This window comes from Staurois parvus, unplaced genomic scaffold (genome assembly GCF_062004578.1).
Source record: "Staurois parvus isolate SC_StPar_1 unplaced genomic scaffold, SC_StPar_1.0 ptg000730l, whole genome shotgun sequence".
NCBI lineage: Eukaryota > Metazoa > Chordata > Amphibia > Anura > Ranidae > Staurois > Staurois parvus.
The window spans coordinates 375,451-400,840 of record NW_028318526.1 but is presented as its reverse complement, the minus strand read 5'-3'; the positions used below and the strand labels follow the sequence as shown (position 1 = coordinate 400,840).

The 25,390-nt window shown below is 41.2% G+C and overlaps 1 protein-coding gene and 1 pseudogene across 2 annotated transcripts in view; one reads left to right on the top strand and one right to left on the bottom strand.

Annotated features, from left to right (window-relative positions):
* Positions 1 to 25,390, top strand: part of LOC149445297 (inositol-trisphosphate 3-kinase B-like) — a 122,635-nt gene that overhangs the window by 44,694 nt on the left and 52,551 nt on the right. The window lies entirely within an intron of this gene.
* Positions 9,401 to 9,516, bottom strand: LOC149445298 (U2 spliceosomal RNA; annotated as a pseudogene).

Below are 25,390 nucleotides of genomic sequence, written 5' to 3'. Positions count from 1 at the left end.
CAGTATTCAAACATGTTGCTATCCATTTATCAAGGTACATATGTTATACAACCATTTCATGTTCACAGAGTAATTCTAGAATTAACTTTTACTTTAAAGCAGAACTCCAGGCAAAAATATCTTTTCATGTCCTTGTTGCCAATTTCCTACCTTCACTGAATATGTCATTCATCTTCTGGTTCACTCAAAGTGCTCTGAAATAGACTATTCATTTTCAAATCAAACTGATAATTTTCTTTGGTTTCCTGTTTGTAAGACCAGTGGCTGCTATGCCTCCTATTCCCCCGGCCACTGGTCTTGGCAGATCCCTTCTGTAGCAGTGATGTAATTCAGCCCCACTTGCAGTGGTAGGCGGACCGAGACTCTCAGACACATTCAACATGTACAGGCCTAGTGTACCCGCCCACATTCACTACAATTCCCTGTGGTTGATGGGAACTGTAGTTTCCTTTTACTGCAGAGGAGAGGATATGATGTAAATCCCGCTGTTCCATCTCCTCCTTGGCAAAGCAGATGCTGTTATTTTTTTAATCACAGAGATGAGGTCATGAAAGTTCAGTTTGACTTTTCTCCTAAATGGCAAGGATTTTCAAAATGTTATTAACTGTTTAGTGCTTTGTGTAGGAAGATGTACTAATGGGTGATTTATTTGGCTATCCCGGAGTTCTTCTTTAAATAAGTCAGTTTAAACATTATGGTCAGTACTTTTTTATTTTTTTTGTACACGTGTGACATTTGACCTGACCACTAGGCAATCTGGTTTATGTAATTGGTGTGAAGATTTACAAACTATGAGATGTGCCAGGAAAAAAAACCATACACTTCGTTCACAACAAAACTTATTTTAACTTATTTTATTAAATGGTATTTATTGAAAAAAAAATAGCATCCAGTCTGTGCTATTAAAGAAATTTGAATAATTTTAATTAACATAGCATACCTTTTTTGGTTAAAGTTGATGAAAGTATGATAAGTTATACAGTGGAAAACAAGTTGGCAGTCACCCAGTAATCTCTGTCTTGTGTGTTTTGTTATCCATTTGTAACACTATGATGTCATTGCAGCCAATGGAAAATGAATGACATAATGTCACATGGATCAGACATGTGTGGAGAAGAGCAGACCTATAAATATGCTGTGTGCAGCGATTTTGCTGTACGCTCCACTGAACATTTTGCTTTCTTTGTAGGTAAAACTGAATTAAATTCCCAAAACATAGCAATAAGGCTGCTCACACATAATAGCTTCTACAGCAATAACTGACCTAGATGAAAACAGATGTAAAGAAAGTAAAAAACATTAAGATTTCAAACGTGTGAGGTAATTAGAGATTGGGTGCTGTGTGCCAAGAACTTGGGGATAGATATACTGTATTTTATGTTTTTGTTCATTCTGCCAATTTGATGTAATTGTTGTAGTCATTGCTACTAAAAATACTTTTATAGGATAGTGTCTATAGTTTGCTCTTCCCTACCACTGCTAATAGCACTTAAACTGTGTGGTACACAAACAAACCTCATGTTTTGGATCCCTGACAGGACTAGCATATTGGGCTTATGCTTTGAATAAAGTGAGGAAGGGTTTGATTTTCCACTATGTCTTCATTTATTTTCATGGTCTAGTTCAGGAGATCTGCCCTTGCCTCCAGGCCATGACAGCCAGGTCTCTACTGTGAGCTCGTCCTTGTTCACATCTCTGTAATATATTCTGTACATATTGTTGTGGACAGTCAATTCGGGGAAGGGGTGGGGGAGCCACATCAGCATTAAACTTTTTAATATTTTTATTTGAAAGAAAAATATTTACAATAATGTAAAAAGAAACAAAAATACTAAAACAAAACAGAAAATTTAAGAAAACAATTGGGTGGAATTCCTCCCTAAAGAGGATCATCCGTCACTTTAAAAAATTAAAAGTCAGTAGCTACAAATAGTTGTTGATTTTTAATAGAGACACTTACCAGTCCAGGGACCCAGCGCTGTCCTTACCTGGGTTGGTTCCTCACTAGTCTTACAATCCCCGGTACTGCCATGGAGGCTGGGGAAAGCCAGCTGTGACTCCCTACGGCTTCACAATTGGCTCCTCACTGCGCATGCGCAAGCCGCACTGTGAATGGTCCCAATCTGTGAATGGTCTCAGCCTCCTGGGACCTGTGACATTGTTATCACCTAGGCAATTCCAGAGGAAGTGGGAGCAGGTACCTGGCAAAGCTAGGTACCCATTCCCCTCCAAAAAAAGAGTTTTCATTATTGGTAAAGGGGAGAGAGAAGAGGAGGAAGAGTGGAACCTCTATTTTTCAGTGAAGTTCCACTTTAATATAATGTAGAGGACAACCTCCTGTGCAGTTAATAAAGACATGGCCAGTCTCTTGATCAGTGTACTATTAATTATAGGTATTTGAATAGTGCCAACATTTTATGCAGCATGTTACATTTACTGTACATTCTCTTTAGTCCCTGTTCTCAAGAGCTTACAATCAATGACTCTACAGTACATGCATAAATACGCTAGGGCCAGTTTCACCTACCAGCATGTCTTTGAAGTGTGGGAAAAAGTCCGCAAGCACAGGGAGAACATTCAAACAGTATGCAGGTAGTTTGGTTGGGATTTGAACTGATGACCCTAGTACTGCAAGTCAGAAGTGCTAACCACTTAACCACTGTGTACAGGATATTTAGGAATGACACCTTCAGGTCATGGCATAGCCACCTTATTGTTATGATTGCCATAACTGCCTTGTTCACTTCCTTTTCAACATTGAATGCTTTTGATTTTCCAACTGTCACTTCACAAATCCGTAGCTTCTTCCAGGTCAGCAGCTGCAGAGGTTTGGGTCCTGAGTGCCATCTATCACAGTGTACGGAAATGGTCCAGCAACAGCAATGGTACAGCCTATTTGAAACAAACAATGCCAGGTCCAGTTTCAAGACAGTTTGAATGATATTAAACTGTTTTTCTTGGTAACTAACACATGTCAAAGTAAAATTGCATCAGATTGTAGGATATGACAGTTATGTTTCAAAAGAGCCAGATTGGAGTACAATCAACTGTAGTGTTGATGTGATATTAGTCTATATGTCACAATTTCTGACATATGTAATGTAGTGTTCTCATAGCTGAGACTGCTCTCAGCCAATGTCCATGACCTAGCTCTAGATCCTATTCTCGGGCAGTTTGCTATGAGGGCACCCAAGCAGGCTTGCTCCTGAGCAGCTGCTCTGTGTGTCCATTCACACTTGGAGCGTGGATCAGCCCCACCTCTGCTCTCTCCTCATTGGCTCACTGGCTGTGATTGATAGTAGAGGAAGCCAATGGCTACCACTGCTGTTTCAGCCAATGAGGAGGGAGAGACCAGGCAGAGCCAAGGCTCTCGTACACATCGCTGGATTGAGGTGGGGCTAAGGTAAGTTTTGGGGGGGCTGTGGGTGCTTCTGCACACAGAGGGTTTTATACCTTCATGCATAAAATGCATGAAGGTAAAAACCTTAAGCCTTTACAACCACTTAGGAGTTAATAAAGTGAACCTCTAGGTAAACCAAAAATCAATAAATAGATTTAAACTCTTTAACTATATTTCCCTAAGCATCTGTATTTTTGTTATGTCTTACAAGCCCCTGCAAATCAGTGCCTTTGATGAGAATAATGCACTTGCTGCAAAGATGTCACAGGCACTGGGAACTAGAGGGGTGAAGTTTAGGCCAGCTTAGAGAAGGAATAAACCAGTGGCAGGACTTTGACAATGCCATAACACTATGTATGTGGTGACACTCCTTCTTAGTGCAGTGAGCAAGGATGGGAAATGTTGGGGTCTCACACTTATACCCTATTACTTATAGAACTAGCCCTATTGGTTCTAATCTTGATTCATGCTCCTTGTATGTGGCTGATGTCCTATGATGCACTGCTATTGGGTGTTGGTGGTAGATACTCATAAAGTGGTTCTAAACGCTATGCATGAGGCTTAAAAACCTTCTGTGTGCAGCTCCCCCCTCAGCCCGGGGGGGGGGGGGGTTGGGACCCAGGAGCGCTGGTGCGGAAGGAGAATCCTGGCTGCTCTGTACAAAACCATTGCACACAGTATGTAAGTATGATATATTTGTTATTTAAAAAAAAGACAAAACATATGAACCTTTACTATCACTTTTAGGGATGCACTGAAATTTTGGCAGCCGAAACATATTGGCTGAATATAGTTTAGCCCATACAGGAGGCTGTGTGTACTGCAGATGTGTGGGAGGAGGGGTGGCCATTTTAAAGGCAGGAGAGGAGCAGTGTATACAGTGAGCTACCATTAAATGTCACTGATGGTTTTTAAATGTAATTACCGGCTTTTTTTTCCTTCACTATAGCTCCAAGAATCCCTGGTCATGCGGGATCTCCTGCATGGTAGGGGTTGGGGAAAGACCTGGCAACCTAACCTGTAAAACAATTGCTAAGAGAATTCATGGAAAAAGTCGCTTACGAGTGACATTCCATGCAATCGCCAAGGGTCGGATACGACTGAATGGATAGATAGATAGATAGATAGATAGCTCCAAGAAGGAGCTGTCATCATCCCTGTCGCTAAAGGAAACATAGGGACGGGATCACTGGTTAATGTCACTGGTTCACCCCGCCACTTTGTTTCCTTTAGTGGCAGGGAGAATGACAGCTCCTTCTTGGAGCTATAGAGAAGGAAAAAAAAGCCATTAATTACATTTAAATACCGGCATTGACATATAGCGACAGCCAGTGAGGGAGCCTGAGTGTATACACTGCTTCCTCACTGTATACACTGCTCCTCTCCTGCCCCCTACAAAGAGGACCTGTCACTCATATACTATCACGTAGGGGACTATTGGTCCCCTATGTGATAGCAATAAAATCATAAGTTTAAAAAAAAAAAACACATTAAAGTAAAAAAAAATACCAAAAAAAAATATTGGAGCCTCTCCACCCCCACATACGCAGTTTCGGTCTTTGGCCACGTGCATTCTGAATTTTCTGTATCGGTTTTGGCACCAGAATTTCCATTTCAGTTCACCACTAATCACTTTAGTTCTGTTTTTCAAACTACCTTACAGTTTGATCCAAAACAATGCATATTAGGCATACTTGATGATGTCACACAACAGGCACATCTGATAGAGACAATCTCTAAGGTGCTGTTTCAGGCCCACAAACTGATTCTCCAATGTTGTAAATTAGAAGCTCCTCTGACCCTGGTGGACTGGATATGTAACATGGGGGTTACCTTAAGGTATGATCGATTAATCTAGCTCCACCATGGAGTGAATTTGGCAAGCTCTGGGAGGCCTGTTTGGTTACCCCAGGTCTTACTCCACTTAATTTGGTATTTTATAGATTGTTGAAACACTTCTTACTCAATTTGCTTAGCCTTCACTTCTCTATGTTGTAGTTTTGAGATAAGCTATGGGTAGCTATGATGTCTCCATTTCTGGTATCAACACTGTATTTACGCTGAATCAGAGTTTGTTATCTTCTAATATATTGTACACTGTATTTGCTAAGTGGTTGGCTGTACACACTGGAATCTTTTTGGTCTATATTCTGAACTGTATGTTTATATGCTCAATAAACATTACTTTCTGATTAAAATAAAATAGTCACTGGCCTAAAGCAATGAGAAAACATTATCATACACTAGTAGCTGCATGATTTATAAAAATAAAATAGCATTTTTGATGGATTGTTTTGAAAGAAATGTAGCGCAAACCAAAGGTGTGTCCATGCAAGACAAAACAAAAAGTTTGCTTTAAAGAGACCTTGTCATTGTAAAGGATTCCCTCTCCCGATCTACTGGTGCTCGTGCTCCCACACTGCTCCTTCCTCTTTTGTAGCCAGCACCAGAATCCCAAGTCTTGGCCAAAATTAAGTCACCTCCTCTGCCATGTGCCAGTACTCAGACCAAGCAATTGATTGCTAGAACTGAGTGCTGTCACAAGGGAGGAGGTCATATGCTCCCCCATACTGAGTGCTTTTGCCGGCAGAAGGAGCAGCAGGGGAGTGCTAGCATAGTGTGAACCAGGGGGCTCCTTTACATAGGCATAGTCACTTTGCCCTGAACAAGCTACTTATAAAGAAGGAAATGCTCTGATGTGTGTATGATCAAAGAATAGGTTCACTTGAAAATCTCAAAAGTCAGTATAGAAATTCTTCAGATTCCATGGATGGTATTTTTAGTGATTTGCTTACTGCAGACTGAGAAACATGGGAATAAGAGAACAAAATAAGTCCCTGATTATAGAGCATTTGGCAACCCTGCTTTGAGGCCAGCTCCAGTTATTCACAGGCCACCAAGCACTCCAGGCCATGTAACAAGGAAATACAGGTTTCACTTGTCCGATGAGCAAAGGACTTGAATATTTCAGCTTATAATACTGTGAAATACCTTATTCCACATAAGCATAGCAGAAATTTAATTGCACTACACTTCAGAAGGGCTCTTACGTATTGCAAGTTTTATTAAAAGGCACAAATTCATTTGAAGTGAACTTCTAGTGTTGACAGGTTAAGAAGTTGTAAGATGTTACACTTTGAAAGCCTTTTCATCATATCACTATTTTTAGAGGCTTCACACAGTAAATCATATTATTATATGCAAGATTTTTAAGGCAGAAATTCATTGTATGAACTGGTACAGGTGCACGTGTAAATAAACCATTGGGATCTACTGGAGTCTTCTTTCCAGATCATATGATTAATACATGAGGTGCATGTTTAACATACAGTTAGGGTCATATATATTTGGACACAGGCACAATTGTAGATTTTTTCAGGTATTTACCAAAACATATTCAAGCTATAGTTGTATAATGGATATGGGCTGAAAGTTCACACTCTCAGGTTTAATTTGAAGGTATGTACATCCAAATTGGAGGAAGGGTTTAGGAATTACAGCTCTTAAGAGTAGCAATCTCCCTTTTTTCAAGGGACCAAAAGTAATTGGACAAGTGAATCAAAAGCTATTTCATGGCCAGGTGTGGGTTACTCCTTATTTCTTCATCAATTAAGCAGGTAGAAGGCCTGGAGTTGATTCTAAGTGTGGTATTTGCATTTGGAATCTATTGCTGCGAACCTACATCATGTGTTCAAAGGAGCTGTCCATGCAAGTGAAACAGGCCATTGTAATGCTTCAAAAACGACACAAATCCATCAGAGAGATAGCTGCAACATTAGGAATGGCCAAATCAACAGTTTGGTACATTCTGAGGAAAAAAGAACACACTGATGAGCTCAGCAACATAAAAAGGCAAGGACATCCACGGAAGACAACAGTGGTGGATGATCCCAGGATCCTCTCTATGGTAAAGGAAAACCCATTCACAACATCCAGACAAGTGAAGGACACTCTCCAGGAGGTGGGCGTATCATTGTCAAAGTCCATAATCAAGAGAAGACTTCACGAGATTGTTACTAGGTCAGGTTAATTACGCAATTAACCCCTTCACACTGCCACCAACTCCTTTTTGATCAGAGAAAGATGAAACTCGGCGTTCAGCTATAACACTATGATGGTTGATATAATCGACTGCATAACCTGGTCATAATACAGGCCTGTTATACAGAGGGTTAAAACAAACAGTAGCGTCTCTTTAAAGGCAGGGATTCGTAAATTGCAATTAAGAGCTATAGAAACAGTTCAGCACCTTCAGAAAGAGAGATTTATTATTAAAAGGGTCAAACAGGTGCAATAAAAATATTTACAGAGAAGATGTAACTAAGATATATATATATATATATATATATATATATATATATATATATATATATATATATAGTAAACGGCACAGCCCAGCAAAGAGATAACAGGGAGAAGTTAAAGGGTTAAGTTACTTGCCATTAAGCCTTGGATGTAAGCAGATCACGTTTCAGAGCGAAAGTCACAGGTCTCCCAAGGTGGTATATTGATGTTAAAAATGGGAGATGTCTTCAACTTACTACTCTTAGGCTTGACAGCCTGCTTTAAAGTTTCTCAGCAGGGGGTGGTTCTGAAGTAAAAGACCAATCCCCTGTTTAGGGAGGGTTCGTCAGGCGGAACCCTAAACTGGAGCCCACATCTTTCATAATTCATATTCTGGTCCATAACTTTCCATCTGCACAAGCGACATTCCACCCGCAGGTATATTATTATGCAGACAAGTCTGAGGATTATTTAGATATGAATTATGAAATTATATATTGAACGGTTCACAAGTTCTCTGTTTCGGCTTCCCTGATGGTTTGAGCTAAGCGAGTGACCCATCAAACTGTTCGCCTGCTCCAATTGGCCATCTGACGAGGTGTCCGTTTTTTATGTAAGTCTCTCATATTCCAAGATATGAGACAGGGGAAAAATTTATTTGAGAAGTGTTCATCTAATTCTGTCACCTACACTGAGCTAGGTTTATTAGCTCAGAGTCTCCTTTCAACTCCTGGGAAGGCTCCGCTATCCCTTCACGAGGCGTGAAATTACACAGGTACTTTGGCCAGTGAGACTCCAGCTCTCTTGGGAAAGCTGGTCCTATCTCTTCCTAGGTGAGAAAGGATACAGCTTTTTTTTTTTTTTTTTTTTTTGTTTAAGTCCGCAAACGTGCAACTATAAACGAAAAAACCCGTAAGTGTATCACAAAAAAAGTGCAAGTGCAAAACACCACACGAAAAAGTGCACTTAGGGGTGTGCTTGTGTCCTACCCCTAAAGGGGCTTGGACCGCTTACCCTGATCCCCCGGGGCACGAAGCTCCTGACGGGGACAAGGTTCCCAATTGGTCCTCCTGGCCAAAAGGCCTGGTGGACCACCGTTCCTTGTGTCCAGCCGAAGCCAGACACTCAGTACTTGGTCAGGGGACTCCCCCGAAGAAGAGTCCCCTAGGGATCAGGGGAGGAAGGAACCAAAAGGCCACACATCCTCCCCCTAGACTTCAGGGTAGGCCCGAGGACCCACACCCTCCATCCGTGAAAACATACACATAAGCGAAAAAAAAAGTGACAAACGTGGGAGGTGTAAATAAATTAAATAAATAGAAAATAAAAAAGTGGTACCGTGCCAAATTGTGCACAGACCAGGCCCTGAGGCCCGTAGCAAAAATTGCCCTGATTCTAGCCAAAAGGCCTGGTCCCTAGGGCGCTGTGCAAAAAGAGTGTAAAAACAGTGACCATGTGCCATCTTCACACAGTGGGGTCCCACACCCAGGTGTTACTAGTGGCACCCCTGAGAGCGTCTACTCAGGGGGCACTGAGTTTGCGGACTTTCTGCCTCCTCAGCCCCTGGCCAGACCAAGGTAGGTCCGTCCAAATCAGGAGGTACTGGGTCTTTCCAGTTTTCTCGGAGGAATTACTCCCAGGGCCCCAGCATAACTCGTGGCGCTCCCCGGTTTCTGTCCCTCCGGTACTAGCCTTTCCGGACCCCCATCATACCAGTGAGGGTACTATACAACAGCCATCCCCGCAAAGCTAGAATGGCCGGGAGCACCCCCACTGGACACTGATAAGAACAGATACTACACTTGATCTTAGCCAAAAGGCCGAGAAAGGATACAGCTTTCACAGACAGCCCTGCACCTAACTAGAGATGTCTTGGCCGGCCAGTGACCCATAAACAGTACACACACACAGGCCAGATGTCTCCTCTCACTGAGAAGGAGGGGTGGGGGAAGAATAAGAGAGAAATATATGTGTCAGGACAGTTAACCCCTTGGCCAAGATGGAGGTTGAAACCAAAATGGTTGAACCGTGTCCATCTCTGGGTATACGCTGTTACAAGAGGGTTCACCACAAGGTTCAAACCAATCATAAGCCTGAAGAATAGAAAAGCCAGATTAGACTTAGATTTAGACATCTAAAAAAGCCAGCCCAGTCCTGGAAAAGCATTCTTTGGACGGATGAAACTAAGATTATTCTGTACCAGAATGACGGGAAGAAAAAAATGTGAAGAAGGTTTGGAACAGCTCATGATCCAAAGCACACAACATCATCTGTAAAACATGGTGGAGGCAGTGTGATGGCATGGGCATGCGTGGCTTCCAGTGGCACTGGGTAATTGGTGTTTATTGATGATATGAAAGAAGACAGAAGCAGCCGGATGAATTTTGCAATGTTAGAGATATGTCAGCCCAGATTCAGCCAAATGCAGCAAAGTTGATTGGACGGAGCTTTACAGTACAGATGGACAATGATCCAAAACACACTCCAAAGGCAACCAAGGAGTTTTTGAAGGAAAAGAAGTGGAATATTCTGCAATGGCTGAGTAAATCTTTTGATCTCAACCAGGGGCAGACTGACAACTCATGGGGCGCCCGGGCAATAGGGGATCATGGGGCCCCTGTGCCCTTGGCCAAACTCAAAAAAGCCTATGAAAAAGGTACCAGGGGCATCTCATGGGGCCCCCTACTGACCCCGGGCCCTCGGTCAGTGCCCAAGTTTCCAAATGGTCAGTCCGCCGCTGATCTCAACCCAATTGAGCATGCATTTCACTTGCTGAAGGCAAAACTAAAGTCAGAAAGAGCCACAAACAAAGAACAAATGAAGACAGCTGCAGTTATAGCCAGGCAAAGCATCAGAAAGGTAATGTCCATGGGTTCCAGACTTCAGGCAGTCATTGCCAGTAAAGGATTCTCAACACAATATTAAAAATGAACCTTTTTGTTTATGATTAAATTAATTTGTTCAATTACATTTGAGCCCCTGAAATATGGAGGGACTGTGTATAACAATGGTTGCAGTTCCTAAAATGTATACTTGATATTTATGTTCAATCCCTTGAAATAAAGCTGAAAGTCTGCACTTCAAATTCATTTGGATTGTTTCATCTTAATTTATTCTGGTGGCATACAGAGCCAAAAGTATGAAAATTGTGCCTGTGTCCAAATATATATTGGCCTAACTGTAGGCTCACTTCTGTTTAGAACAGTCCCTGATAATTAATAAAAATGTTTTTTCTGCTTATATTGGGAAACATTCCATGTAAGAATGAAGCATGTCCAGGCTTCCTTTTGCAGTATTTATTGTTATTGTTATGGGTATCTATCTATATATTTTATTTTTTCGGGGGTGGGGGGTAATATTTTATGTTGTTCATGTAAAGCTGTCTCAAATCTGGTCAATTAAAGCTGAACGTACAGTGAAAAAATTCATAAGCAGCAGTTACCACTGGTGAAAACTGCATGTGAAAATGATCAAAATATATAGGCAGCTGAAGTATTAGTTCAAAAAGTTCAAAACTGACTTTTCTGTTAAATGTTTAGACTAATCCCACCCTCTCACTTTTTTTTTCCCTTTGATGACCATCACATGAAAGGACTAAAGGCTTGAAACATGGGAGGGTTGGATTCAAGAATAATGAAGACTTGCATTTAACTTTAGCTTCCTGTTTGTTTAGAATTATTGATCATTCTCACATTAATTTTTTTGTTTTTGTTACAAATTCTGTAGCTGCTGACTTTTAATATAAGGGCACTTACCTTTCCAGGGATCCAGCACTGTCCTTGCCTGAGCCGATTCTTTAATGGGCTTCAGATCTAGGCGCCAGCATCATAACTAAGGGAAAACGGCTTTGAAGCCTTGCAGCTTAAAGGCTGGGCTTCCCAGCTGCTCTGCGCTTTGTGAATGGTCCCAAAGTGTTTTGGGCCTTGTGATGTGTCCCAGAAGGCTGAGGGTGAACTTCCGCTTTGATCATCTAGGTCAGTGTTTCTAAACCTTTTTTCAGTCAAGGCACTCTTTAAAATTCTGCACAATCTTAAGGCACCCATTAGAAAATGTAAAAAAAACAAAATTAATAGTTGTACAGAATGCAGCAACATCTGCACATGTAGGGCACCCAAAGTTAGAGCTGATTTAGTCTTCCAAAGCAAATATACCTTTGTACACTGATATTGACTAGTATTCCAATGTTTCTCCTCTCCCTCACTTTCTCTATCTCACTCAACCAATGTGACCCCAGTGCTGATGGAGAGAGGCAGGGAAGGGACAAGCAAGGATGCTGTGCAGGTTCTTGATGTCCTTCTTGTCAACTGATGACGAGATTGGTTCTTATGTCGCCGGTAGCTGAAAGGTTGTAATGGTGCACAATAAAAACTGTTTTTTTGTGAACTAAAAGGCAACCTTGATCCAAATGCTGGCTTGTATACAATTTTGGGCAATTTTTAGGCATTTTGTAAAGGCACCCCTGAAGAAGACACCTAAGGGTACCTGGGCACCCTGGTTCAAAAAGGCTGCTCAAGTTGATGCTGGCAGAAGTAATAAGTAGGAGTCGATACTTGTCAAAACCAGGTACCCAATCCCCTTATACACATACACTCAAAAAGGGGGCAATTGTTAAAAGGGGTGGAGCAGTGGAAAACAAGTGGAATTTCCCCTCTTGAGAGAACTTCCACTTTAACCACTGGAAGATTTACCCCTCTTCCTGACCAGGCCATTTTTTGCTATTTTGCACTGCACTATTTCAACTGGTAATTGCGCAGTCATGCAATGCTGTACCCAAACAAAATGTATGTCCTTTTTTCACACAAATAGAGCTTTCTTTTGGTGGTATTTGATCACCACTGGTTTTTTTACTTTTTGTAATATGAACGAAAAAATACCGAACATTTTGAAAAAAATATATATATTCTACTTTCAATTACAAGAAATATCCAATAAACTCAAAGTTAGTCATAAATTTAGGCCAAAGTGTATTCTGCTACATGTCTGGTAAAAAAAAATTCCAATACGTGTATATTAATTGGTTTGTGTGAAAGTTATATCATCTCCAAACTATAGTATATATACTGGAATTTATGCAGATTTTACTTTCCGACTGCGTATCACATGTCTTGGGGTGCTAAAATGCCAGGGTAGTACAAAGACCCCACAAATTACCATTTTTTGGAAAGTAGACACCCCAAGGAATTTGCTGAGAGCCATGTTGAGTCCATGGAAGAGTTTATTTTTTGGCCACAAATTTTTGAACAAATTATTATTTTTTTTATACAAAGTTGTGACTTAAATGATACAGTATATTGCTCATGTATGCCATGGTTATATGTGGAATAACACCCCAAAACAATTCTACTTCTCCTGCGCATGGGAATACCTCATGCAAGAGACGTTTTGGCAGCCTATCCTCATACAGGGCCCCAAACTCCAATGATCACTTCAGGCTTTCAAAGGGCATATTTCCTCATATCACTTCCTCACTACCTATCACAGTTTTGGAGGCCCTAAAGTGCCAGGATACCACAAACACCCCCTCAAATTACCCCTTTTTTAAAGTAGACAATCAAAGGAAGAGGCATGGTGAGTATTTTGCAGATATAATTTTTGTCACAGGGTTTTGAAAAAGAAAAGAAAACATACATTTTCGTTTTCTTTCTTCGTTTTCCAAAAACTTGTGGCAACAAATGAGATCTGTAAAATACTCACCATGCCCCTTAGCAAATATTTTGGAGTGTCTGCTTTCCAAAAAGGGGTCATTTGGGGAGGGGTGCTTCTACTATCCTGGCATTTCGGGGCCAATATTAGAAGCTCCTGCCACACATCACCCATTTTTCTAACCACTTGAAGAACAAGCCATTTCTGACACTTTTTGTTTACATGAAAAAACATTTTATTGCTAGAAAATTACTTTGAACCCCCAAACATTATATATTTTTTTAAAGCAATGGCCCTAGAGAATACAGTGGTGGGTGCTGCAATTTTGCAAACACTAATTTTTTTAAATAATATACTTTTTTGAATCTTAATGCACAAAAAACACAATTTATTGGCCATTTGTTTGATAAAATGTAAAAGATGATGTTACACAGAATAGATACCAAACATGACATGCTTTAAAATTGCACATGCCCGTGCAACAGCGCTACATTTTTTTATTACGATAGGCAACTCTTTAAAAGCCTTTATAGGTCACAACTTTATATTTACACAAGAGTTCTAGTGTTAGTATTACTGCCCTGAATCTGATGTTTGTGGTGATACCTCACATGCATGGTGCAATCTATGTTTACATACCGACACGGGACCGAAGCTTGCGTTCACATTTGCACATGAGCACAGGGGGGTGGGGCGGGATAATTTTTGTAATTTTTATAGATTTTTTTTGTTCAGTTTTTACACTGTCCCTTTCTTTTTTTAAAATCACTTTTATTGTTATCGCAGGGAGTGTAAATATCCCCTGCGATAGCAATAGGCAATGACAGATAATCTTTCTGAGAAATCTGGGGTCTATTAGATATAGATCGGCATGATCAGATGCTTTCCCAATTTAAAAATGGCACTGTTGAAATCTGGGGAAACGGAAATTATGAAATGCTCATAGCTTCTGGTTTCTTAGAACATAGAGGTGATTGGAGCCATTTTGGTCTCCAATCAGCCGGCAGAAATGCCAGGTGCATTCTCGGATTCCCCTGTGGGACGAGAGAGCCCAAGAAAGCTGTGTAAAAAGCACCCAGCAGCTAATTAGCCACTAGGATTGGTTTTATATGAAAGTCGACCACCTGCAGGCATCATCTCGGTATAACCACTCAAAGTCTAGCGATGTACCAGTACATTGCTGGTCCTTGTTGGGCATATATGTAACAGCAGAGAACATGGGCATATGATGAATTGGGTCTGTGGACAGATATGACCGCAATTCCTTCTGTTTTGTGAAGCCCATGTTGAGGGTTAGGCCCAAAAAGTTTTTTTAAATTCAGAAACTGTGATAAGTTTCCATGCGAATATCCTTGGACCAAAGGGGGGCAGCGGGGCACAGGCACGTTCACAATCTGAAATATAAAGCGATGTAAGGTTATGTGGCTTTACTCAGAGCCTCTGCTCGCCCGCACAATGCAGGCAGGAGGTCGGCAAGTGGTTAAAAAATATAAAATATTTTTTATTATTTCATTTTTTTTACTTTTTAAATTTTTAAAAAAATACTTTTCTCAAAGTAGTGCAATGTTACCATAGTAACATTATACTACTTGGGGGGGGGATGGGGTGATCAGGGATTTTTTCTTTTCTTTTTACACTTTGCATTGCATGAGCAATGAAGATCATTGCTTTGCAATGCAAAGCTTACAGAACTGTCACGGATGAGGTAAGTTCATGATAGTTCAATATAATAGTGATCTTTGATTGGCAAGAGCTGGTCACATGGTACAGGGTGCTGTGATTGGCCCCATTTATCATGTGAGAGCTGTGAGCCAATCACAGCTCACCAGGAAGAGAAGCAGAGCTGTTACGAATCAGATTGATTCATAACAGCTTTGCTAACATTGTGATCATGTGATCGCATAGCGATCACATGATCACTGGGTCCCGTTCACCAGGATCTTCATTTTACTGTGTCCTGTGGACACAGTGGTCTGGAGTGGGTTTTAGTACAGACAGAGCGGTGCATGGGTGTGTCGCTTTGGCTGTAGCTGCTGCCCATCCGCAGTACATCGCGGGCGAGCGGTGAGCGGTTACGCTTTAAATAGACCATAATATAATACTTGTATTAAAGGAGAAGTAGAGCCAAAGCTCTTTTTGGCCCTTTTTCTCCTGTAGGTCACAGGAGTGCATTTAATGCTTTCAGCTGACGTCACTCAGAAGTTCCAGACTCTGGAGGGATCCTGACTTTAATGTTGGGATTCACCCAGATTCCTGACTGGCACCTGGCTCAGCCTCTCAGTGCGCTGAGCCAGCTGCTTCGGCCCCCTGCACAGCCCAGTGCTCCAGTGAGAGCCGGAGGGGCAGCAGAGAGCCGGCAAGTGACAGTCACTAGTCCTCTGCTCACTGAAGACCGCGAACCAACTCTGCATCCACCTAGGTGAGTATGTGTAATGCTTCAGGGCATCCAGGGGCAAAGGATGGAAGATTTCAACAAACATAGTGGCCACCAGCACAAGGGAAAACTTTTCATTCAATAAAATAATATTTAACTAACTTAAGCTTTAAATTGGCATTGTTTTGTGGCTGGTTTATTTAAATATATGCATATGTACTGTGTTTTCCAACAAGACTATCCATCTAATGTCATGTATTTTGTATGTAGGTTTGTTAGTTAATGGCCTGCAGGTGCTAGAACATACTGATCACTGACATCCATCTCAACCTCAAAACTTGTTTTCTCTTTTTTTCTTGCTGCAAAAGCAGGGTTTCCCTGCGCAGAGAGAATTTTTGCATCTACGCAAGACGTGAGGAACTTGTTAATCAAATTTGTGGCATTTTGGCAGTCAGCGAGAAAAGTCTGCCAGTGTTAAGGATGCCGGAGAGGGATTTAGAGTAGAAGAAATTCCCATTCTTGGTCAGAGATTCACAATTAGCAGGCTGTCATGTAAATATTTGTGCCTATGCACAAATATAGCAAACATTCGCAATGCAGAATAATAACACCCAAAGACAATGGAAACATTACTCTGGCACATGTATTGTCCAGAAAATCTCAACAACCAGCCTGGGCTTCATCAGTAAGCCAGGGCCAAGGGCCAGATGGTGTGTAAACTTCAGTAGCTGCTAGCAACTCATTTTTTGTCTCGAATATTGTATCATTTTTGTTTTTTATGTCCTCACTGATGTCAACACTAGACATTTTTTTAAATTATTTATTCACCCCCTATACATTGTGCAATGATAATAACCAACTTTCATTTTTTTTGGTGGCAGATAAATCATATAATTTATGACACTATAAAACCAAAATACTTTGATTTATACTATCAAACATCCTTCATTATTTTTATTTTATGTCATTTATTTTATCAGTTAGTTGTGTATGTTTTTTTTGTTATTATTTTAATCCTATATTTTGGCTTGTACCAGTGACCATGGTTGTGTGAGTATAAGCAGGAGACCCAATAAAGACTGTTGAGAACAGATTGTAAAAGCTTATTTTTGAGCACCTGTGGCAACTTAAAGATCATTTAGGCAAAGTAGCAGGTTCACTTTATGGCCTCATTCACAAGGGCGTACCTATCTGTTTACCTGAATGAAGGGCCATCTGTGTCCACATGGGATGCACAGGTGTTGCATGCATCTGGGTACAGGCAGTCCAATTAATGTCTATTGGGACGCAGCCACTGGTCCCAATTTGACAGCCGTGCCGGTGCATATCCCTGAATGCATTCAGGGACTCTCACAGCTGTCTGATTTTGACCAGCATCTGTGCCCATGCAGCCTATAGATTCGAAAAGGCCTGCCTGCACATGGATGCAGGAAACACTTGTGCATCCTGTGCAGGCAAAGACAATCCTTCACACCGGTGTATGCATAGGTATGCCTTTTTGAATGAGGACTAATGCCCTCCTTCCAGCCTCACATACTGTTTCTTCACTTCCCCGTCACTACAAGTGTTTAGTGCAAAGAACCATCTTCTCCAAATTTCGTAACATTTTCTGGGCTATTGAATCTTAGCCAGTGTCATGCAGTGTTGCTTCTGAAATTCTTACACGTCCTTATTCTTCATATCTACTGTCTACTGACAGGGATTTTTGCCTATCCATATTCTACTGAAAACAAAAAGCCTTTTTATTTTCCTGTTTGTTGCTGTTGGAGATATTCCCTCACTTCCTGTTTGGTAAAAGCTTTGTCAGTGGGAAGTAAGTGAGGGATATCTCTGTAACTGAGCCTTGGATAGAAGTAAAATTTAACAGGGGTTCTATTCTTTTACAGTCTATCCAAAACCAAATTAAAAACTTTAGCACACAAAATACAGTATATCTTAGTGTATTTCAACTTTTGCAGCCAACGTGGGTTAACATCTACTTTATATTTGTTACATGTTCTCATTCATGTAGCGTAATAAAAAAAATTGCTACTTACATTTTATTGTTCTCTCAGAGGGGCTCTGCTGTGCAGAGGGGGCAGGGGAGTTAATTTTTCCATAATCAACCATATATTCTGCTGACAGATCTTAACATCAGTTGTGAACTAGATTTGAACACTCTTCATCCTGACAAAAGATTAAAGCTCTATAAGCTGGCCTTCTGCATTGTATTTAATGAGGGGGAACTCCATATGTCCCTCTTTCTCTGGGGACAAATTGAATTTCCTCTCATTCTGCTGGATACCAAACCTTCAGAATGAATTTTGACTGAACTGGCACCTACTCACTAGAGTATCTAGGTCTCTTTCTAGATACTGCTCTGTCTTGGGTTATCTTTCACAGGACAAACTCCTGACTTTCTGCTCCCAGGTTCAGAGTGTGCAGTTCAGGATCAGTTTAACCTTCTGCTTTGGTATGAGAGTTCTGGGCTCGATGGTGGCCTCCTTTGAGGCAGTCTCATATACCCAATTTCACCCCAGATCTTTGCACCTCAACATGCTAGCTGTGTGGAATAAACAAGTACAGTCTCTGGATTCACCGATTTGCTCGACACCCAGGAGCGGGTTGCCTCCATTGGTCTGGAAGATTCTCATGACAGATTCCAGCCTTACAGGGTGGGCTGGAGTCCTGGATGCGTATCGGTACAGGGACTTGGTAACAGGGTGAAATTCATCTCCCTATCAACATATTGAAGTTACAATCAGTTTGATTGTCCCTTCAATGCATGACCTCTCAACTGCAAGGTAATCCAATCCAGATTCAGTTGGACAATACCACAGCAGTAGCATACATCAATCATTAACAAGGAACCAGAAGTCTTCCAGTTCAAAATGAATCTTTCCTGATTCTGACTTGAAGCATAACTTCATGTTCCAGCTTTGTAATCATGCATATTCTTGGAGAATTGGAAGGCATATTTCCTCAGTTGACAGTATCTGGACTAAGGGGAATGGTCTCTTCACCTGCAGGTGGGGAACTTTGGACGAGGACCTTCTGGCATCCAGATTCAACCACAAACTGGACAGGCAGGTTTTCAGGTCCAGACATCCTCTATCTTTAGCACTGAATGCTGTGGTGACTCTGTGGGATCAGCTCAACCTGATCTAACAAGATGAAAGGCATTCCAGTGATACCCATCGCACTGAACTGGAAATACTAAGTGGGCTGCATCTCCATCTAGTCAACATTTGGCCTTGAGTTCTATCAAAGGTCAGATATCAAGTCTAGCTTTCCTCTTTCAAAGACTGCTTGCCCCTTATTCTTTGGTAAGGCCTTTCCCAGAGGTGTAGCTCACATAGTTCCACCTGTACATCGACCTGTGACTTCTTGGGATCCCAACCTCGCTCTGTCAGCTGTTCAAAGACTGCCCTTTGAATTCAACCAGAGATATTCCTCTGTCTGCAGTTACCCATGAGGTGGCCTTCCCTATTGCCATTTCTCTGCATGGCAAGTTTCTGACTTACTGGCTTTCTCTTACAAAGAACCCTTTTTTGTTCTACGTAGAGATACATTTGCCTTTTCTCCCTAAGGTGGCTTTCTCCTTTTTTACTAGAACACTCCCCAATGGGACACAGATGGTTAAAAAAACTGACAGGTTATAATCCTCCCTTAATACTATCCAAAATGAAAAATGTTTTGCCTTTAGTTCTACTTTATAGATAAGGATACATTCATGGCATAGTACCACTGGACTGGCATAAGGCCATCGTGGTGCCTATATTTAAAAAGGGATCAAAATCTTTACCAAGTAATTATAGACCTGTTAGTTTAACATCTATAGTTGGGAAGATACTGGAGAGTTTAATAAAAGACCACATAGATGAGTTCTTGCTGTAAAAAAAATATTTTAGGCAACAGACAGCATGGATTCATGAAAGACAGAAGTTGTCAAACAAATCTGATTTCTTTTGATGAGGAGGTGAGCAAAACCTTGGACAGAGGGGTGGCGGTGGACGTGGTATACTTGGATTTTGAAAAAGCGTTTGACACAGTTCCCCACACACCGCTAATGTGCAAGGTAAAGTGTACAGGCTTGGAAAAATCTGTATGTAAATGGATAGAAAACTGGCTAAAAGATCGTATTCAGAGAGTAGTGGTTAATGATTCATACTCTGAATGGTCTAGAGTTGTCAGTGGTGTACCCCAAGGTTCAGTGTTGGGACCCTTACTTTTTAATATATTTATAAACGATATAGGGTCTGGGATTAGTCGCTTCCTGACCGCCCTATATCAGAAATACTGCTACAGGGCGGCATGGGTGCGCAAAATCATGTGTATATATGCGTGATTTTGCATTTCTGGGTAGGGGGTGCGCGCGAGCTACACGCGCCCTAGCCACGCTGCGGTTCGTGGCCGCTGCTGTCAATCACCGAGTCCCAGCCAGTGATTACTCGCTGGCACCCAGTGATTTCCAAGGATCTCTGGCAGGGAGAACTGTTTTGTTTACTAACAGTTCTCCTCCCTGTCAGCTCGGGCACACTGCTTTGGATGTTAGGTCCTCCAGGCAGCTTGTTGAGGTTTAATTAGCTCCTGGTTTATTCTGTTGTTTTATAGGCCTGTTAGCATTTTATTTGCCCTATTGCCCACCCCTCAGTCTGACTGCTTTGTTGCCTCAGAATTCCTTCTGGTCCTGTGCCCTTAATAAATGTTGAAGAAAACTGGATTTTTGACTTGCCATAAATTGCTTTTCCAGAAGTTTATTAAGGGACACAGTTGTCCAACCTGTCTGTTTTGCGATCATTGCTACTATTGCTTTTACACAAACCTGACGTATGATGTGAGTGGGAAGAGTTAAACCTGGCTGACTAACAGCTTTTTTGTTTGCCAGTGTCTAGTTCTCCTGTAGGCATCAGTATAATGCAGTCATTTCAAAATTCCTTCTGAACCTGTGTACCATAATGAACTAGAACAAAGGCCGTTTAAAGTGGTTGTAAAGGCTCAAGGTTTTTTGTTAACTTCATGCATTCTGTGCATAAAGGTAAAAAACCTTCTGTGTGTAGCAGTGCCCCCAGCCCCCTCAATACTTACCACCTGAGCCTCATCGCAATCCAGCGACGTGTCCCAGGTCTCTGCTTCCTCATTGGCTGCTGTCAATCACAGCCAGTCAGCCAAAAAGGAGAGAGAGGGGGCCAAGCCACAGCTCCGTGTGTGAATGAACACAGAGCAGTGGGTGCTCCCATAGCAAGCTTCTTGCTCTGGGGGCACCCGACAGGAGGGAGGGGCCAAGAGAGCCTGTGGGGGACCCGAGAAGAGGAGGATCCAGGCTGCTTTGCGCAAAACCACTGCACAGAGCAAGTAAGTATAGCATGTTTGTTATTTAAAAAAAAATAACCTTTAGAATTGTAAGTAAGTAAAAAAAAAAATCCAGCATTTTTTCCTGATTGGGTAAAACACAGGTTTTCTTTTTGAAGACTTTGCAGTATTTTGTATTGCTTAAAGCTGTGTGTATTGATTTTGGTTCAGTTTCTTATTAAATAATGTGAGACTTGTGCACTCAAATAGACAGATACCCTGCATTTTAACAAACATATATGTGCTCAGTGACATCCGCTGCTCAGATGTTTGTTACTATATGTGCAGCAGCTTGCAGTAAGGCACACAGCATGGCAGTATGACATCAGTATTACAGGGAGGCATTTTTGTAGTTTATGCCTGTTGAGATGCTCTGCAGTGCCAAATCAGCTGTCTTTCTGTCAAGATTCATTTACTCCCTTGAGCCCATGGAATAAGACCTTAGTCATATTACAGGAGTTTTCCAAGACTTTACTAGACTTAAATGGGATAGGTGATTCATGGATTGCTCATAAGATTCTTGGTAGGTTTGTCTTGATTTTTTTTCAAGTGCAGCCAGGCAGCACAAAAGAGACTATTCAGTTGTGTAGAAGTCTCCAACAGTCAAAAAGCTGTATTCTGCTTACTGAACGCTCAGGCACTAGAAATGACCCAAATATGTCAACCTCTTTTTTGTCTTTGAAGATATACAGCCCATGCTTTGTGCCTGTACACTTTTTATGACAATTTTGGAGCTTTACATTCCCCTTTAACTATAGAAGAATGTTACCCAATGGGTTCAGTCAATTCCCACTTTGAGTAATTAAATCATTAGTTTTGAAATTGATCAGTTATGCTTTTGTCTGGCACTGCAGTGGTTTCCAGTGAATTTCACTGAAGTTTTGATAGGTTGCTCAAAATTGGGATATAAATGGTACTCTGAGTGGCAGATTTTTGTGGATGAGAACTGATGGAAATATCCAATACTGCAATGTGTGGCTAAAGTTTAAAATATGGTTACTATTTTTCATGTTTCAGCCACAACCATTGAACACAAGGGGAAACCATTCAAGTCCACTTCAGTGCCACTCAAAAGGGCTTTCTTATATGTTTTTTCTTATGTTTTTATTATTTGGTAGCTTTAAACATTTGCACTCGAAAGCTGGTTGCAAAAAACAAAATTGCAATTGTGTATGGCCAGCATTAGGCTAGTTGGACTGTGATGTTGGAGTGGTGTCTTCACACATCTTACTGACATAATGACACAATATCATTTTCATTTTTCAGACCAGGACAGTCTGTGCATGATGTCCCTTTTGTGTGTGGGGACCCCCACGTACATTCTCAGTGCAGATTTTCAGGCTGCATACAGTTTTATAGACTCAGGCCTGGATGCATGCTCTTTGTCTGCTGCTAGTTGGGTTGTCTGTTGTATTACAGACCGATCAATTTAATGCAGGCTGCAGGAGCATGCTTGCAAATTATGATTATTAAATCCTTTGTAAGCTGTTTGTGGGGTAAAAGGTATGTGGAACTATTTAGGCTGCAGGCTGTGTGGATGTAGGCACACACGCACACACGCACACACACACGCACACGCACACTCCTTTGTCAGCAACTCTAGTTCCCTCTTTGAACACCCTCCTCCTCTCTTTGCCTGCTTCTAAGTTTCATTCGCTCACCTCATTGTTTGCCCCCCCCCCCTTCCCTTACAAATCCCATTTATATTTGTAGCTGTCTCCCCACTTTTCTATTATTTGTCTCTTTATGTGTTTCATTTCCTCTTCACCTCCTTCCCTTGTGACACACCACCTGTTTTTTGTCCTCTCCCCTCATTCTGCTTTCCTCTGTGTCTCTGCTGTACAGAAGGATTTCCCTCCTGTCAGTGACGTCGATGGTTTGTGGTTTGCAAACAAGGGAAACAGTTCTAAGAATTTGGCCATGACAGGGCGATTACCAAAGGGGAGGAGGGTTGAGTGAGGAGGAGAGGAGTGCAGCGAAAGAATGAGCTGCTGTGCGTAGCGAGGAGAGCAATGCAAATAGTAGAGTGAAGGTACATTGTGAGGATGCTGACTTTTTTCTTAATACATATACAGTAAATATATATGTAACTAAATGACTGTATTGTGAGGGGTGGCCCGTAAAAATGTTAAGAATGACTACGTGATTAGTTTGAGTACTAGGTGTAAGCAGCATAGATGATCCCCCCCCCCTCCCATTGTAGGCATTTATAACAGTGTGCCTATTTGAAGACAGTTATTCTGGTTGGACAGCTTCTTTTAGCTCTGTGGTCTCCCACAATGTTTTGCAGTGTTTCCTTTGGTTTGGCTTTTGGCATGCTGTAAAAATGTATGCAAAGATTTTAATAACTGCAGGATTCATCACGCTTGCATAGATGAGCATATTTTTGTAACCATATAGAGAGAGGGCCTCCTCCACTGATATAGGACTTCAGATATCAGCATGCACTGCAAAATTAATTATGTTATGAATTTATACCTAGATTGTTTGGTGGGGAACATGGAACAGCTGTTTATCAAACTACACACTTTTTTTGTAGGAGCCTTCCACAAATATCTGAAAGCCACGAATAATATGGATCTATTGCCATAAAATGATTTAGAGATTTTACAGTTTTTTGTTTTTTTTTTTAAATCCTGTATGCAGGGCTCAGGAGTGGGGATTTTCCTATTGGGCCCTTTTGTTTCATTGACTTTTGTTTTAGAGATCCACTGCAGCTCTTCTGGTGGACATCTGTTTTGGAAAAAGTAGGGAAGGGGTTTTCTTTGTTGTAATAACAGTATCACTTAACAAAAAAAAAAATGTACTAAATTGTTGAAAGAGTTGCTTGTGTACAGTAAACGCATGCATTTTTTGGATTTTTTTTACTTTACCCGACCATTTCATAAGACAGCCTGTGGGAAGCTTTTTCTGGAGCTGTTCCAGGCACGCCACACTAGGAGGGGACTTGGAGATGACCTAGAACAGGCTGGATGGGTTTTTGTTCAAGGGTTGCCCTGAGAAATCAAAGGGATTTCCCAAGAAACACTTACAGGGACGTCTGGGCTGGCATGCATAACTTACTCTAAGATAAGCAGAGCATAATTATTGATTTACTGACTGGAAAATAGCTCACCAGTTTGCATGTATGAATTTCTTCAAAACATGGAAGGTATATTACGGCTCAGAGACACTTGTCACATCTGTCTCTACTTACATTTGAATAGATTGAGAATCTGCACAATATTTAATTTGTGCATAACAGGGCAGACCATATGTGGGTATTGCACCAGCTAATTGTGTGCACTTGTTTGGTATCTGTACACCAGTGCATGCTGGGCACACAACAGTTAATGTACAAAGCAGCACAATAAGGGAACTCCCTGCGTATCCGGAGAAGTCTCTACCCTCCCTCCTGGTGTCCTGTATCAAACAGTTCAGACCTTATATAACAGCTCATGGCTGAAGGGCCTTCCTGAGTTCTGCTTCCTTTTTCGAACACAACAAATACATCATACACTTTTATATTTATCCCTGGTGCTCTGTTTAGGTTTATGTTGCCGATCTGTTTCCACTTAAAAACACCTGGGCTTTAATAGTACATTTCCCCCACAACTATATGGGGATGGGAGCACCAAAAGTGCCCTGGGAGATGCTAAACTTTTTCAGGTAGAAATGACAAATGTGGTGATCTTGTATAAAATAGTAAATAATGCAGGTACTCTTAGCAACTTAATTAGAGTTCATTTTAAAACTTGCTTTTGAGCATCCTTTCTCAACCAAGGCTCTGTGGAACCCTAGTGTTCTTCCTTAGGTTGCTAGAGGTTCCTTGAAACATTGAACAGTGTTGGATTGATTCTCCCCCCTCCATTATCACCAGTGCTAGGGGACAATCTTGCACTGATAACAAACGTAAGGGGCCACATCTACACTGACCATTAATATTAGGGTATACAGCAAGTTTTACTGTTTCTTTTATTATTTATTTACTTCTTACAGGTAGTTGTATAGTGCCAACAACTTACGCAGCGCTTTACATCTATATATATTGTACATTCACATCAGTCTTTTCTGTAATATATATTCAAAATTTCAAAATTATTGCTAAAATATTTTTGTTGTACAGAGCATGGAGGAAATAATCAGCCCTGGGTGTAAAATGCACTAGATACACCACATTCTTTAGTCTTACTGATTACGCGAGTGTACCGTGAGTTGTCAGTAAAATAATTTTCACGGATTCCCCAAGATCTGAAAACTATTTCTTAATGGTTCCTCCAGGGTAAAAAGGTTGAGACATTTTGCTACAGAGAAACAATAGCTGAAAGCTGGTTGGTTGTCCAGGGCAATACCAGCACTTCCTTCAGTGCAAATAATAA